This window comes from Myodes glareolus, chromosome 18 (assembly GCF_982192425.1).
Source record: "Myodes glareolus chromosome 18, mMyoGla1.1, whole genome shotgun sequence".
NCBI classification, from domain to species: domain Eukaryota; kingdom Metazoa; phylum Chordata; class Mammalia; order Rodentia; family Cricetidae; genus Myodes; species Myodes glareolus.
In genome coordinates, this window is record NC_142043.1 from 63,583,672 (window position 1) to 63,600,629 (window position 16,958).

Sequence of the window (16,958 nt, forward strand, 5' to 3'; positions counted from 1 at the left end):
TCTGTAGCACCACGAGGTGGTGGCTTACCGGAAAAGATTCAGCACGTCTAACCTGGTGGCTGGCTCCATGGCGTCTGCCTCACAGCCCTCTTCCCAGCATTCTGTTCTGTTTTCTCCGCCTACCTAATTTTCTGTCCTATCAATGGGCCAAGGCAGTCTCTTTATTGACCAATGAAAATAGCACAATAGACAGATAACCCTCCTCCATCATTTCCCCTTTTTCTGTTTAAACAAAAAAGAAAGGCTTTCATTTTAACATAGTAAAATTACATATAACAAAACAGTTATCAAGCAAGAATTACAGTCACAATATTTATAACTAAATCTTTATCATAATAAAGGAAAACTATAACTACGACTATCCATTCTTTAACTCCATTAAAGACTCCAGAAGGATATATTACCTAAGTAAACAAGAAGTAAGCAACTTCCAAAACTCTAGAAATGACAGAGACATCTCGCTGCCTGGACAGTCACCCAAAGTTCCTCTGTATCGTTGGGGCACCCATCTTCAGCCTTCAGGCCCATAATATCCAGAGACATTTTCATGAAGCAGGAAATTTCAAAGGCAATTCAGTCACTATCTGCTGTGTCCTGCAGAATGTCTCTCAGACTCTTTCATGAATCAGGAACCCCGAAAGATCATCTCACCTTTAGGCAAGTTCAGCAGTCCTCTCTCTACAGGTTCTCTGTGTCCAGTTTATATAACAGTCCAGGCAAGAGCAGTTTCTTGCCCAAATGGCTAACCAACTCCATAAGGAGCCACTTCGATGCCCATCTTCCTCTTGAAGTAGATTGGTGCTGCCAGGAGCAGACGTGTCTCATTGTCATGAAAGGTCCTAAGTTATTAAAACATTAAATGCTATGTTCTGTAGTCTTTGAAAGATATGAAGAAAGTCTCTCTGAAATATATCTATGCACATCTAGAAAATCAAACTAACATTACTACAAGCTTGAGTATTATTGATGATTATCCATTAACAACCTATATTTTTAATTATACATTGCATTTTTAAATGAACTACACAATCAAAATCAGAAATATATATACATATAACAAAATTGACCTTAAAATCCATAACAAAGCAAATTATTCATATCTATACTATATCCCCCTTTAAATGTAAAAGAATATTTATAAACAATATCTGGGAATATGGACGTAGTTATTTCTCTCCAAACTTCTTCCTGCTGAATAGGGGTGCTGTTAATCAGGTCTTTCACAGTAAACCTGTTTGCTAGCTTCGTCTCAGTTGATAGTTGAATGAAGTAATTTTTTGAGGGTGTTCACAGAAACCTTTCAGGAGGGCGTGGTCTATCATACCATACTGGGATAGAAGCTATCCACAGGGTCTCATCCTCTGTGAAAACAAAAGAAGAACCTCCTTTCCAAAGTATCATATCCTTAGATCCAAATTCAGAAGTCAAGGTATTTTGAACATATCTATCTTGGATTAGTTCAGCAGCATTTATAAACAAATATCTTTTAGCAGCTGTTGCTCCTTCCTCAGCATTCAGACAATTCAAAGAGAGCATAATAGCATACAGTATCAAGATTCTCTGTGTATTTTCCATCTTTATGCAGCTTTATTTTTAACCTCTATTTCTTTTATTTTTTCTTTTACTTTTTGACACAGGTTCTCTGTATATCTTTGTCCTGGAATAACTCTGTAGACCAGGCTGTCCTTGAACTCACAGAGATCTGTCTGTCTCTGCTCCCCAGTGCTGGGATTAAAGGCGTGTGCTACCACACCTTGAACTCAGAGATCCTCTGTCTCTGCCTCTCAGGCATTGGGATTAAAGGTGTGTGTTACCACACCTTGAGGTCACAGAGGTCAATCTACCTCTGCCTCCCTTGTGTTGGGATTAAAGGTGTATACCACCACACCCAACTACTCTCTTCCTTTTTTACCCTAAGAACTTTAACCTTTAGCCTACATATATTTTTAACTCATAGTAAACCATTTAGAGGTTTTCCTTCCTCTTTGACTCTCTTTTTACTGTATATCTCTTTTTTCTGACCACATGAGTCTAAAACCGTGGCTTTGATGGCTAGACCCAGTCCATTTCTTAGCTTTCCAGACTCATGGTAGAGGTACCAGCCAGAGCTGTGTTCACTGCCACAACTCTATGGCGCTTCAAGGTCCTTGCCAGCAAGCTGCAGCATTCTGCTCACAGACCACACTCAGTCAGACTGCCTGCCTGAAAGAGTCAGAGTTTGCCCTGGCAGGACGGCCCAGAAAGCTGGCATTTTAAAACAGCACAGCTTTTTTCCTGCTATGGCTGAAAACCGAAAAGCATGCGTTCAGCTTTTCACCAACACCGTTTAAGTGTTTCGTGGCAGGACCTCTTAATGAGCTACAACGTTTTACAGCTAAAGCTGAGTCAGGAAGCCTCTCTTAGATGAGAGCATTTGCTTGCCTCTAGCAAGCAAAGTAGACCTGAGAAATTGCTGCTACCAAGAAGACATGCTTTACTCTATTGTTTCCCAAGCTTTCTCAAGCTTTCTATGGATTCAGTTATCCACGTCTGGGCGCCATATGTAGAAAGGAGCTGCGGGCAGGCCTGCTTTTCATCCTGCCCAGCTCCCGCACGGCTAGCTTAGTCCCAGAAATAACAACACACAAATTGTATTCATTTAAGCACTGCCTGGCCCATTATCTCTAGAGAGTTAGCTACTGACTAACTCTCATATCTTGATATTAACCCATTTCTAATAATCTGTAGCACCACGAGGTGGTGGCTTACCGGAAAAGATTCAGCACGTCTAACCTGGTGGCTGGCTCCATGGCGTCTGCCTCACAGCCCTCTTCCCAGCATTCTGTTCTGTTTTCTCCGCCTACCTAATTTTCTGTCCTATCAATGGGCCAAGGCAGTCTCTTTATTGACCAATGAAAATAACACAATAGACAGATAACCCTCCTCCATCAGCAGACCTCAGGATGTGGCTCATTGTCTGGCAGGCACAGGAGTACTGGGTTCTACTTCTGGCACTGAAAAAAAATCTGGGAGGGATGAAGGAAAATGGGAGGGAGAGAGGAAAAAGAGGGGAGAGAGGGGGAACAAGGAGGGAAATAAATGAGGAAGAAAGAGAGGGAGGGGAAGGAGGAGGGAGAAGAAATAAGAAAGGGAAGAATGGAGAAAAAGAAAAAAAAGAACCTGAAAAAATAAAATAAACAACTGGCAATAATTTGATTCTCCTGCCTCAGCCTCCAGCCTGGAATCACAGGTATGTGTCATGACAACTTTAACAACAACCAACCAGCCAGCAAGGGTTTAGGGGTAACAGGCAGTGCCAGCAGCAGGGGGTTCTCCTGCTGTCTCCCTTGGTAAGCTGTCAGGAAGGAGGTGAACTGTTTCCATGAGAGCAATTCAGGAGACAGCAACATGGTCATCAGACTTGGGTAAAGCAGCTAACCTTCCATGATGTTGCTGGGATTCTTAAGAAATGACAGGGCCCAGGAAGGAAAGAATTCTGCCTCCAGGTAACCAGACTCTGGCCAGGCAGCTGCCTACTCTGGTGTTCATCATTGCAAAACAATCTTCCAAAACGCATTGTTTAGCTTGTACAGCACTCAGAACTAGAGAAAATCAGATCTGAGAAGCTGCCTTGGGGTGATTGGCTCCTTGATTGGCTCCTATGCATACTCCTGGCTCCAAGAATGGGCGGGGCTCTCTCTAGGTTCTCTTTCTTTGTTTTTTTTTTAATTCTTTTTTGTTTTGTTTTTCTTTTTTTTAAATATTTATTTATTTATTTATTTATTATGTAAACAATATTCTGTCTGTGTGTATGCCTGCAGGCCAGAAGAGGGCACCAGGCCCCATTACGGATGGTTGTGAGCCACCATGTGGTTGCTGGGAATTGAACTCAGGACCTTTGGAAGAGCAGGCAATGCTCTTAACCTCTGAGCCATCTCTCCAGCCCCTAGGTTCTCTTTCTTGATGGAGAAATTTCTTCCAAGAGCAGCACAACTGGCTTGGACCCCACACCCCATGAACCCCATTAGCAGGGAAGATGAATTGACAGCAAGAAAGGCAAGAGGCTGGAGCAGAGTTGCAGAAGTAGGTTCCCAATGTTCCAGGATGGTCAGTCTTCACTTCAACACAATCAGGACAGCCAGGAAAGAGGGGCCGACTAGGGAAAGGCTCCAGCATGCTTTTACACCGTGCCTGCTTTCTATTCCAAGGCTTCACCCCCGTTGTAAGAAGGCCTTTGTTCCGGCACAGCCTGCCACCTGTCACCACCTTCCCCAGAGCCCAGAACACTTCGTGCCAAGCCTTGGTGTATCCTTCGAACCAATCCATTTCTCTCCAAATCATGGGGCCTGCCCTCCCCTTGCCTGAAGGGCTCTCCAGTCATTCCCTCTTCCCTCACCCCTGCAAAGGAAGGTACTTAAGCTCCAACCATCTGGCCCTTCTCTGGCTTTCATATTTCGTATGGCTTCTGTGCACATGTGCGTGTTAATAAATCTGCCCACTCTTCTCCCCTTGTCCTGTCTGCTGTTGGTTTCAGCGCACTCAGTTTGCAAAACTGTCGGGGCTTGAGCTTCGCTGCACCTGCAGACCTCACACTTCACAGCCTCCAAGCTCCTTAAAATAAACCTGAGAAAGAAGAAAGGAAGGAAGGGCAGATGGATGGGTGGGCAGATGTATGGATGGGTAGATGGATGAATGGATAGATAGGTGTGTGTGTGTGCATCTCTGTGTGTGTGTGTGTGTGTGTGTGTGTGTGTGTGTATGGAAAGATGTCTCCAGCCCACACATTACGCTTCTCAGGAGAGTATTGCCGTTCTAACCCCCTCCTATCTCTGTTTGGATTCTGACATGCTTCTCTGATTCATCACACCACTGTCTTGTCCCCCACTGTGGAGAGTCACGACAGTCCTGGATGGCTGTGGTCCTGGCTGGCCACTTAGCACGGGCTCTTCCAAGAGGTAAGGTGTAGAAGGACCAGTCACAGGAAGAGGAGTGCTTTCCAAGGCCTGCTGTCCTGCTTCCCATCTGCAGACAGCAGTGTCCAAGGTTCTTTCTCTTCTGCCTGCATGCAGGGACAGCAGGGGGTCACACACTGTCTCCTGGAGAGGACCTTGTCCCTCTTAGCCTGGTTGAGGATTGAAGAGGATGAAAGGAGAGGGGAAGGTGGGAGGGGCAGTGACTGTGGCTCGTCCCTACTCCCCAGCTGGTCACAAAGGCCTTTGCAGACTCAAGTGGCCTACTTTGGCTATCTGAAGAAACTTAACATGAAAGACCGGGGCAGGTGGAGCTAGACAGGACTAGCGCTCTGCCTTCCCGTTCCCTGGACCTGCAGAGTTGATTCACAAAAGAACTGTCAAACTCAAAGAAAATCCTTCCTTTGTTGGCCATGTTTTTCTAGCTAGCTGCCCTTCTCATCACGCCAAAGTGAAGACTTGCCATCTGATACTGAGAGGCATCCGAGTACAAGGTTTCTGCTTCCCCAACACAGCCAGTGAAGACAAAGAGGATGGCCTTGTGGGTGGGGCCCCTTAGCACCCACAGGGCTGCTTTTCTGGCTTCCTGTCTAGGAGAGTAAGCTGCCCTCACCCTTGGCCCCCTTCCATATGTATTATCCATCTACACATTGGGACCTTTGTGTGTGTGTGTGTGTGTGTGTGTGTGTGTATGCACGTAACAAGATCAGACAGCATCCGCGAAAGCTTAATGAATGGAGTGAACTCGACACAGAATGTACTCGGAAGTTTAAAGCAGAAGCATCAGGATGGAGCCTGCTCTATAGAGAACAAGTTCAAGGCCAGCTCCCAGGCACCCTCATCTCTAGCCCCACAAATATTCTTTGTGCTCAACTGTACAAAAAGGGTAAAGCAGTCTCCTCCTTTCTCCTTTCAGGTATTTGCCTGGGTCCCTGTCAGAAAAGGCAAATCAAGAAAAGAAAATCATGCAAAAGTATAGTCTGTATGGCTCCTAAGGTATGAAGAAGAAATTCAGGGGTGAAGGAACCCAGAGGTGGCTTAAATAGATTCTCTAAAGCCAAGGGAAGGCGGACTATGATAAGGTGGCCCTGTATGGGAAAAGCAAGTGATCAACTCAAGAATTATTGTGCAGATTTAAATCTCTGGAGAGAAATAGGGTGGGAGAAGGAAACTTCTGGTTCAAAATGACTCAACACACTCCCCCCCCATCAAACCCAAGAGTGTCTCTGGTGTCTACTGGTCTCAGGGTGATTGTCTTATGCTATTGAGGTATATTTCCGGTGACATCACTCCAAACTTAACAATACTGCTGTCCTATAAATGACTGTCTTCTCGCACTGTTTCATATGAACAAGGACCGCAAAGTCTTTTTGTTTGTTTGTTCATTTAAAGTCAGGGTCTCACTATATATCCCTGGCTGTCTTGGAACTTGCTGGACAAGGCTGGCCCCAGACTCATAGAGCCACTTCCCTCTGCCTCCTAAGTACTGGGATTGAAGGCATGTGCTACCATGCCTAGCTTTAGGACTATAAAATCTTAATCAATAAAGATCTTTTGAAGACTTAACAGCAACAGCTTGATGGAAATAATACATAATTAGTTAGGCAGCTGCTAAACATTTGTAAGCATTTCCCAAGTCCTTCAAGTAGCATTTGTTACTTAGTCAAAATTCTCCCAAGGCATCGCCTTGCCCTTATTATCCCAGTACAAAGGGTTTGTAAACAAAACAAGTTCCAGCCCTTCATCCTGGCCACTGGCGACCCTGACTGACCAAAGACTTCTGTGTATAATTTATAGTATTGATTTGCTTGCTTATTTTTGTGGTGGGGAGGCATTTTATAGTTTTCTTTTCAACTGGAAAACTGGCTATGATGCTGCACACTTGGAACCCCAGCTCTTTGGAGGCTGAGGCAGGAGGATTGAGAATTGGAGGCTAGCCTGGGCTATGTAGTGAGATGTTGCCTGGAAGTAAAAGAAAATGAAAAGTGGTTGTTTGCATCCAGCTAGGCCAAACAGGCACTTTTAGGCCAGACTCCTATACCTGTGGGAAAGCTGCTGCCCTTTTAAAGCCTGTAAACGGGCCTTTGTTTCAGTTTAACTAAGGCGCTTTGGGAGAACTTGGAGGGACTGAACTTTACCTCTGGGTGCCATATTTTTGAACATATCCTTGTGATCTTGAATTCTTACACAGGAGGATGCCCCTCTGCAAGTGACGGTGAGTCTCCCCTGTGCAAATGCATACAAGCTCCCTCTTATGTGCCACACACACTGACCTCTCTCTGCTATGCTAGCTTCTGGCTCTGTCAATGGCTAACTTTCTTCATCAAGAGGCAAACTCATTGCCTTTACCCCAGAACCAGAGGATAATGTGGTGTGTTTTCTTTCTTCAGTTTCAGAAAGATGTGTTTCTCTCTTCTTTGTGACCATCGTGTTGTGGGATGCTCTATGGTTCTTCATGGTAGAGTGTGCTGGGCTTGGTGTCTCCACTCTTTAAGAAGGTTTCCTATGTTTGCAGAACACTGTACATGCAAGTCTTGCAGGGAGAGAAGGCTGCTGGTAAGTGATGAGCTCTTTCCTCTTTCAGGGCTGTATAATAGACTCAAGACATGCTTACAGTATTGTAGGAAGTGTAGAGGTTTTTCGAAAACACCAACAATAACGTACATCCCTCCAAAAGTACAGGCAAGGAGTTGTTGCTAATTATCTTTACATTTATTTATTCATTTATTTGTCTGTTTGTTTAGTGTGTTGGGATTTCCTGAACCAAGATGCACATGTGGAAATCAAAGAACAACCAAGTCCCTTCTCTCTTCCTGTGGGTTCTGGGGAACCAACTCAAGCCATCAGCTTTGGTGGTAGATCCCTTTACCTGCTGAGCCATCACACAGGGTTCGGTTCCTGATTTAGAAGATTTTCTTTTTCAGATTTTATGTGTATGAGTGTTTTGCCTGCATGCCTGTATAGGCACCCCATGTGTGCCTGAAATCCTCCAAGGTCATAAAAAGGGGTTGGATCCCCTGGAACTGGAGTTCTGAGTGGTTGAGAACCACCACATGGGTTCTGGGACCCGAACCCAGGTCCTATGTAACAATAGCAAGTGCTCTTAACTGCTGAGCCAGAAATCCAGCACCAGTCCTTGATTTCTGAATGGTGGACACACAGTTTCAAAATGCATAGCAGTCCCCTCCCAGTCTAGACCACTCACGGCCCTTATCACATTGTTGGTGCTCTGACAGCCACCGAGTCCTATGCCTGCTGGATCCTCTTACTGGCACCTGAATCTCTGCACTCAGCATTCAAGATGGTGGGAATTAGCCAGCTTCCTCAGGAGCCTCTCTGTATTCAGTGTATGTACCTGCCTGGGAGCCAGTGATATATAAATAAAAAGATATTATTTATCATTTACTGGGCTAGAACTGTTACATGGAACTCCAGAGATAAATTGTCAGCTAGAAGGCAACATATCTTTGATATATTTTGAGTTTATATCCTTCACCACCAGTGAGTCCAGATGGGGTTCCCATCGCTCATGTTAAAAGCAAGTCCCTTGCATAGCGGGCCCCTGATTGAAAGCTTTATTTTTGTCCTTTGCAGCCTCTCCTCCCCAGGGTTCTAATCTATTTTCTGTCTCCTTGTCAACAGCGCCTCAAGGTGTGATGCAATCTTTTTAGGGCCAAGGAATAATAATGCAAAGTCTTATTTATGATGCTGCCTTCTCCAAGGAGCAAAAGGCACCCTGAGAGGACTGTTGGAAGTTAGTGTGGCTTTTATTTAACGTGTTAGGCAGGGCCGGGTGTTATTAAAGCTATTTTTTTTTACTCATTATTTTGGACATTTCAGTGTGCATAAAGGTAGAGAAGAACATATAATGAACCCATGTGATGAGCATTCAGCTGCAAAATTAAGGGCTGGGGGAACAGTTGAACTGTAGGACACATGCTTAACATCCATGAGGCCCTCCATCCAGTCCCCTTCAATCCCCATCACACATGTACGCCCCACACACAGACAGAGAGAGTACAAACAGAATAATAATATTGCGTCAATCTTGTTTTTTCTATTTCCTACCTGCCTCCTTTTCCCCTTAGATTGCTTTATAATTTGTTTGCTTGTTTCTTGTCATACATGTAAAGCAAGTATCTGCCACTAAGCCCTTTCCTCTTAGAGGCAAATCCTAGACATTATATTGTTTCACTACAATCTGGGCAAGTATTATTAACTCAATTTTATGGGGAATTAAAGGCATTGACAAGTTAAGAATCTCACCAAAAATGATATACAGAATCTGGGAAAGATGGTCAAGCTGAATTCCCCCCAGGGACTCCCAAGAGGTAAAGAAAAGTACCCTACAAATTATTTTAGTAGTAGACGTTACTTAGTTGCCTAATTATCTTTCAAACCCTACTACAAGCTGCAATCTTAGTGACAAAGTTCAAACAGATTAGTTACATGGACTTACTCCAGTGCATGGTGTTTAACAACATGAAGAGTTTACTCCCTGAACCCAAAAGCAGAGTTTCTTTAAAGGGGGAAACAGGGACTAGGGGTGGTGATGGTCACCTTTTCTTTTTTTCTTTTTGGTTTTTCAAAACAGGGTTTCTCTGTGTCTTTGGAGCTTGTCCTGGAACTAGCTCTTGTAGACCAGGCTGGCCTCGAACTCACAGAGATCTGCCTGCCTCTGTCTCCCGCGTGCTGGGATTAAAGGTGTGCGCCACCACCGCCCAGCTGGTGATGCTCACCTTTAATCCCAACACTCAGGAGGTTGAGGCAGGAGCATTCCTATGAGTTTGAGGCTACAAGGGCTACATAGCGAGACCTTGTTGTGTTTTGTTTTCTAAAGACTAATAGGAAATCTAAATCCAAAGTCACATTTACTTGTCCTTATAAGTTGTTGCTTAAAATCTTCGGCTGGGCACCTGAGACTCGGCGTGCGTGTCTCGTTTTTGCTATTGCACATGGCCTACGGCAATTTGTACTGCTGTGGGGAAGTTTTCCTGAACACCACCCCAACTAAGAGATCTCAGCTGTGAGTTTCCCCCTGACAGGTCTTTGAGTTCTGAGGATCTTGACTGACAGCTCTCTGTACTTTGGTTTCCCATGAGGTGTGGTTATCAGGATGGGTCTCAGAGAAGTCTCACAGGGAATTGCCTTTGGTCCTCCACTGTCCCTGGGAATACAAAGAATAAGGTCCGTCTCTGTCCTGGCTCCTAGTGGGAGTGTCTGAATGCATGAATAATCTGAGTGGCTTGTGGCAGCCCACAGACTACACATGATAGACGCCCATTTTCAGGAGGGTCCTTTCCTGTTGGAAAGAGCAGCCATGACATTGGATGGTTGGGAGTTTTTAACCTTACCAGGGTAGCCTTGGGTCACTGTGACCCAATATGGGCAAGAACAACACAAGGGAAGAGTGTTGGCTCCTAGCTTTAGAGGCTCTGCTGATCCTGGCCCCATGCTGGGGTGGAATGGCCTGGTGGACAGGAAGCAGAGAGAGGACATATAGGAAGGGACACTAATAAGATACAGTCCCCAAGGCCCCTCCCCCAGTGACCTGTCTGCTAGTAGGTATCACCTCTCAATAGCGGCATCATACATTGAGAGATAATCAACTCATCAGGTCAGGACCCTCAGGATCCAGTTTCACCCCCCACCACCACCCCGAAACCATCAGCTGGCAACCAAGCCCCTAATTCACAAGCCTGTGGGAGACAGTTCCAATTCAAACCATCCTCTGGTATTACTAGGCTGCCCTTGAGTGGAGAGAAGAGCTGGAAACTGAGTTAGGTCAGGTGACCTGTGATCTAGTCCTTCTCCCTAAGGACAGACTGCCACTCACAGATGAGCTTCCTAGTGGGTGGCCACATTCTATGGTTACCTGGTCACTTGGTTCTATTAGCCTGAACTCAGAGATCCACCTGCCTCTGCCTCCCAAGAGCTGGGACTAAAGGAGCGTGCCACCACTATCCAGCTGAATTAGTGCTTTTCAGTGTTTGGATTTTCTTTGTTGGGAGTGCTGATGGAATCCAGGGCCCTGAACATGCTCAGTTCTTGCTGGCTCTACAAAAATTTCTCTCTCTCTCTCTCTGTGTATGGGTATGTGTGTATATGTGTGTATGGGTATGTGATGTGTGTGTGTGTGTGTATGGGTATGTGATGTGTGTGTGTGTGTGTGTGTATGGACATGTGGTGTGTGTGTATGTGTGCGCATGGGTATGCAGTATATGTGTATGGGTATGTGGTGTGTGTGCAAGTGTATATGGGTATGTGGTGTGTGTGTATGGGTATGTGGTATGTGTATATGGATATGTGGTGTGTGTGTGTCTGTGTGAGTGCATGTGTGCACATGTGTCTATAGACGCCAAAGGTCAGTCTCTAGTGTTGTACCTCAGGTGCTGTCCACCTCGGGTTTTCTTTTTCTGTTTGTTTGAGACAGAATCTCTCAGGGGCCTGGAGCTCATCAAGTAGGCCAGGATGGCTAACAAACCCAGGAAATCACCTGTCTTTGCCTTCCACCCTTGTCTGATGGAGCTACAGGCAAATGCCACTACGCCCAGCTGTTTTTTTTTTTTTAATCGTATGTTTGTCAGGGTCAGAGAGACAACTCGGCAGTGAAGAGCACTGTCGCTCCTGCAGAGGACTTGGGTTTAACTCCCAGCACCCACACGGCAGATCACAACTGGTTGCAACTCCAGTGCTAGGGTACCTGACACACTTTTCTGGCCTTTGTGGGCCTCAGGCACAAATGCGTTGTGCACATATATGTGCAGGTAAAACACTCATACACACACAAAACCAAATAAATCTGAAACTAACAGCAACAGTGACCATGCCTTCTGGGGATTGAACTCAGTCCCCAAGTCTGAAAGGCAAGCACTTTACCAGCTGAGCCTTCTCTCCCCAGCCCTCAGCTACTCTGGGGCTCATGGGGCTCCACCCTTGCCGCTAAACTGTTGGCAACTGATGGGTTCTAGGGCAGTTCCCAGGTTGGGCCACCTGTAACTCCAGCTGTAGGACATCTGACATGATACTTTCTTCTGGCCTTCGCAATATATAAATAATTAAATATTAATGATTAAATTAATTAATATATTAATAATTAAAAATTAAAACAAGTGGGCTTGGGAGATGGCTCAGCAGTTAAGAGTACCGGCTGCTCTTCTAGAGGTCCTGAACTCAATTCCCAGCACCCACATGGTGACTCACAGCCATCTACAGTGGGATTTGATGTTCTTTTCTGGCATGCAGGCATACATGCAGAGAGAGCACCATACACATAAAATAAGTAAATAAGTCTTTAAAAAAATTAATTAAACAACATCTTTAGCCAGCATGGTGGTGCACATCTCTGATCCCAGTACTCAGGAGACAGAGGCAGAGGCACAAAAGACCTTATCAATAAAACACCCTGAATTGGGCGGGGGTGAGAATTCTGCAGCTGAGGCTCCCCTTCAGAAAGCAGGGGACGTAGCATTCCTGGCCTGTCGGCTGGCCTCCTCCCCTGGCTGTTAGTGGTCTGTCATTGCCGCCTTTGCTGACAGTGAATCTCCTCTCGATGGGACTGTCACAAGAACTGCTGCCGCTGCCAGACTCCTTTGGTACAAAACTCCTCTGAGTGGAAGCCAGCGCCATTAGCTGGGGAGGAACAGCTGCGAGGGCCACACATCTGTGAGTCATTTGAACATTTTATGACCAACGAAAAGTATCCATTACCCAGACTCATGCATTATATATGAGCCCAGTGCCAGCGGGCCCTTTTGTTGTCGGCCTTTTCCCACCTCCTAATGACATACTAACTCCAACAATAAATTCAAAAGTCAAAAACTTTACATCTCTAGCAACACTACATAAACTTTCCTATTCCGCTGTGGAATTCTCAACAGCCACAGTAAGCAACAATGGTGAGTACAGCATCCACCGCAAAGATACAGGCATGGAAAACCCTGGAAGGGCAAGCGTTTGGGATGAGAATTACACCTTTTAGAGAAAATAACTGGAAGATTAATGCAACACAAGGAGCACCACAAGATGTCAAAAATTAGCCTTAAATACACAGTGGGAAGGGAGTCTCCCTAAGATGCCTCCTGCCTGCATATGACCTTGGTTTACAAGAGGGTTTCTGCAAAACAATGAGGATCTTTTAAAGAGCCCAGCACCACAGTGAAAAGGAAGGAAAGTGGAAACTGAGCCAGGAGAAGCCAGCTGTCTGAAGTGCCTGAAGCTGAGCGAGGGCTCGCCCTGCAGTTCAGAGTCCCATAATGAGGACAGCACTGGACAACCAACCTGTACAGCCTTCCCCACCCTCAGGTACCTCAGATGGCCTCCAACCCCGGAGAGCTGCTTTCCCCCCACCCACGCCCCACCCCACCTTCCACCTTTTCTGTCCTTTCTTCCTAACTCTTTAATTTAAATATCTTTCTCCTGGAAATAGCTTTGAAGGCAGGAAGCTTTGTTTCTGGTAGAGGCAAGGGAATGACCTTCCCAGAACCCCTGAAGGCAGCAGTGGTCGTTGTGGCTGCGGTGGCAGTGGTGACAGAGGTACTTGGTGTCTTGCTTTGCTCTGCTGTCCCTTGGCTGGCTTGGAGATGAGGACAGGTATGGAAAGCTCTGGCATTTTAAAATAATGCCCAGACTGTAGGAAGCCCCATGGCAGAGTGCTGGTATAGCATGTGCATAGCCCTGGGTTGATCCCCTGCATGCACACATGCACACACACAAACCCATAAATGTATACACACACACATAAATGAATACACACACGCATAAACGTACACACACATCTCAAAAACTAAAACAAAAGAAAGCCTGGCAGGATGGCGGACTCCTGCAGTTCCAGCCAGCACTTGGGAAGTCAGGTGGATTGGAAGCAGGAGAGTTCACAAGCTGAGCTATATAGTAATAAACTTGAATTAAGCTAAAGGGAAATAAAGCAGAATCCTTTGTCTAAGGCTCTGGGGAGCAGAGAGCCTCAGATGTGCCTGCTCCTCATGCTGGGCTCCCAGTGAATTCCCTGATTTCAAAACAAGGGCTCGAGAATAGAAAGACAGCAAGTGTCAACTCGGAGTGGTGGGATGTGTCTCTCTACGCATTGGGCCCACCATCTGGACTGCTCTGTCACCCTAGGAAGGCTGCTCTGGAGCCTTTGGCCTTTGGGAGGCCACTGCTAGGGATGCCTCCTTATCCCAGGCCTTGACTAACCAGCAGTGTGCTAGGAAATGTCTTTCCATGTTGCTCATTTGCATATTGTCAAGACATTTACTGTGAGTGCAGGGGCAGGGGTGTTTTCTGGGAAATGACTCAGTAGCCACTGTTGGTTCAAACTTCTGGAATCTGACCCTGAGTGGTCTATTTGAGGCATATTTAAGCACAGCACAATTTGGTGAAAATTATTCTGGGGATGATTAACTCAATCCTGTGTGCACACAAAGCATGCATAAACATCCTGGAGTAACAAAGTAAGCTAAATATAGACCATGACTATTTCAAAACTCAACTCCACACAGATAGAGAGGTTCTATAGATTGACTGAGAAAAACAAATTTATGAAATGTCCAGAGGAGTGCCTGGTGCCAGAAAAGATGCTAGCCACACAGACAGTATAAAAGGCATCAGACTAGAAAGTATACTGGATCTAGCCTTCTGGGCAGACAACAGGCTTTCGTTTCTTCTCTTGAAGGGACAATCTTGTGTGCTTAACTTTCCAGCTTCCTCCAGTGCGTGTCTGTGAACACAAAGATCTCTGAGCCCTCTGTGCCAGGGGAGGAAAAAGGCTGCCTCCTTTGTTTGTCTAGCTTGCTACAGTCATTGCTGGAATCAGAATTCTGATTCTTCAGGTGGGGACAAGAAGCAAGATAATAGCAACTTTTTTTTTTTTTTTTGGTTCTTTCAAGGCAGCGTTTCTTTATAGCTTTGAAGCCTGTCCTGGAACTAGCTCTTGTAGACCAGGCTGGCCTTGAACTCACAGAGATCCTCCTGCCTCTGCCTCCCGAGTACTGGGATTAAATGTATGCACCACCACCACCCGGCATAGCTACCACTTTTGTTGTTGTTGTCTCTCTTTTCTTAAAAAAAAAAGATTTATTTATTTATTTATCTATTTATTTATTTATTTATTATGTATACAACATTCTGCCTTCATGTATGCCTACAGGCCAGAAGAGGGCACCAGATCTCATTACAGCCGGTTGTGAGCCACCATGTGGTTGCTGGGAATTAAACTCATGACCTCTGGAAGAGCAGCCAGTGCTCTTAACCACTGAGCCATCTCTCCAGCCCCTGTTGTTGTTTCTGAGCAGGGTCTCACTGTGTATCCCTGGTTGACTGGGAACTCATTATGTAACCAGGTTGGTCTTGAACTCATAGTGGATCAACTTGCCTCTGCCTCCCACCTCACCTGGCCTGATACGAAATTTTTCCTGGTTTTGAGAAGGGGTTTTGCTGTGTAGCCCAGGTTTGCTTGGAACTCACGATCCTCATTCCCTAGCCTTCTGAATCCTGGGATCACAGGTTTGTACCACTATGCCTGGCTTGGAAACATCATTCCTAATTGGCAGTCCAGAGGTTCACTTTCCAGGACATCCGTGTCTGTGCCCTCCACACAGTGACTGAGGAATGCACTCAGCTTCTCACGTCTGCTCTGGAATCAGAGTGTTGAGTTGTGCCAGCAGTAGGTGTCCTGAGTTCTTGTTTTGAGAATTTTCTTCTTGGGGTGTGTGTGGTGGGGGATGCCAATGTCTACTCCTTCCTTGTCAGGTCTCAATGACAAACCTAAGTTTGATTCCACCAAAGTTGAGCCTGAGGAACCAGTGAGATTTTAGGTTTATTTACAGAGCATTGGTGAGGGGAATGGGTGACCTTAGAGAAGCCACACTGGAAGGCCTGTAACTCTCATAAATGACAAATCTCCCATGGTTGCATAGATGGAGCTCCTCCTCCTTGTCCTTCTGAATCTATACACACTGGTTTCTCTCTAACACACTGGAGGTCACATGCAAGTAAGGCAGAATTACATACAACTGATTGGTTGGAGTGACTGGACACTCAGGTGAGGGTCCCATGACTCTCCCTACTCCCTCCTTCTATTAGGGAAGGTCAACATGCCTAGCTGTGATGATCTTCTGCAAACAGACACAGCTGAAATCAAGAAGATGGGAACTGTTTGGCTCTGAGGATAGTCCTATACAATGATGCTCTCCAGGACAGTAGTCCCTGAAAGGCAGAGTCCCTGCTGCCCCAACTGCCTTCCTGGGACAGTCCTGTCTGTTTGCTGTTGCTATAGCAAAACACCAAGACTGATGACAGATAGATAGATAGATAGATAGATAGATAGATAGATAGATAGATAGGAGGAAAAGGTTTATGAGGAAGAGAAAATGGGGCTGAATTCCATGGTCAGCTAAGCCATTACCAGAAGAAAGAGATCAGTTTGTTCCTGGAGCTCTCTGGGCTGACTCAAGACCCTCCTACCAGCCCCCACCTCCCGACACTGCTGTTCTGTAGAATTCAGGATCCTGACACGTGTCTTTAGGGAGTGTGTCCAGTCACAGAAGGTGGTCTGGAGAAAGTGAAAGCACAGACGCCATGGATCCTCTGCCCGAGATAGCCATACTGGACCTTTGCTGGTAGACCACGACCTCATGGTGATACACAGGTTAATAGAAATGGGTTAAACTAATATGTAAGAGTTAGCCAATAAGAAGTTAGAGCTAATGGCCAAGCAGTGTTTTAATTAATACAATTTCTGCTTGGTTATTTCGGGTGTAAGCCAGCCAGGTGGCCGGGACAAACAAGGGGCCCACTCCTTGTAACAGGGGGAGGAAGAAACAAGGGAGGGAGAAAGGGGTGAATAAGCTGGAGGAACATGCTAATTCACACAGACTTTCCTCGTCATTGTCCCATCAACCATGTCACACATCCTCACATGCACATGGATGTAAGGGGGCAAGGGCTGGGACTTTCTATGTAAACAATGCACTTGACATTGTTGATGCTCTTAGACCAGCCAGGGGGGGA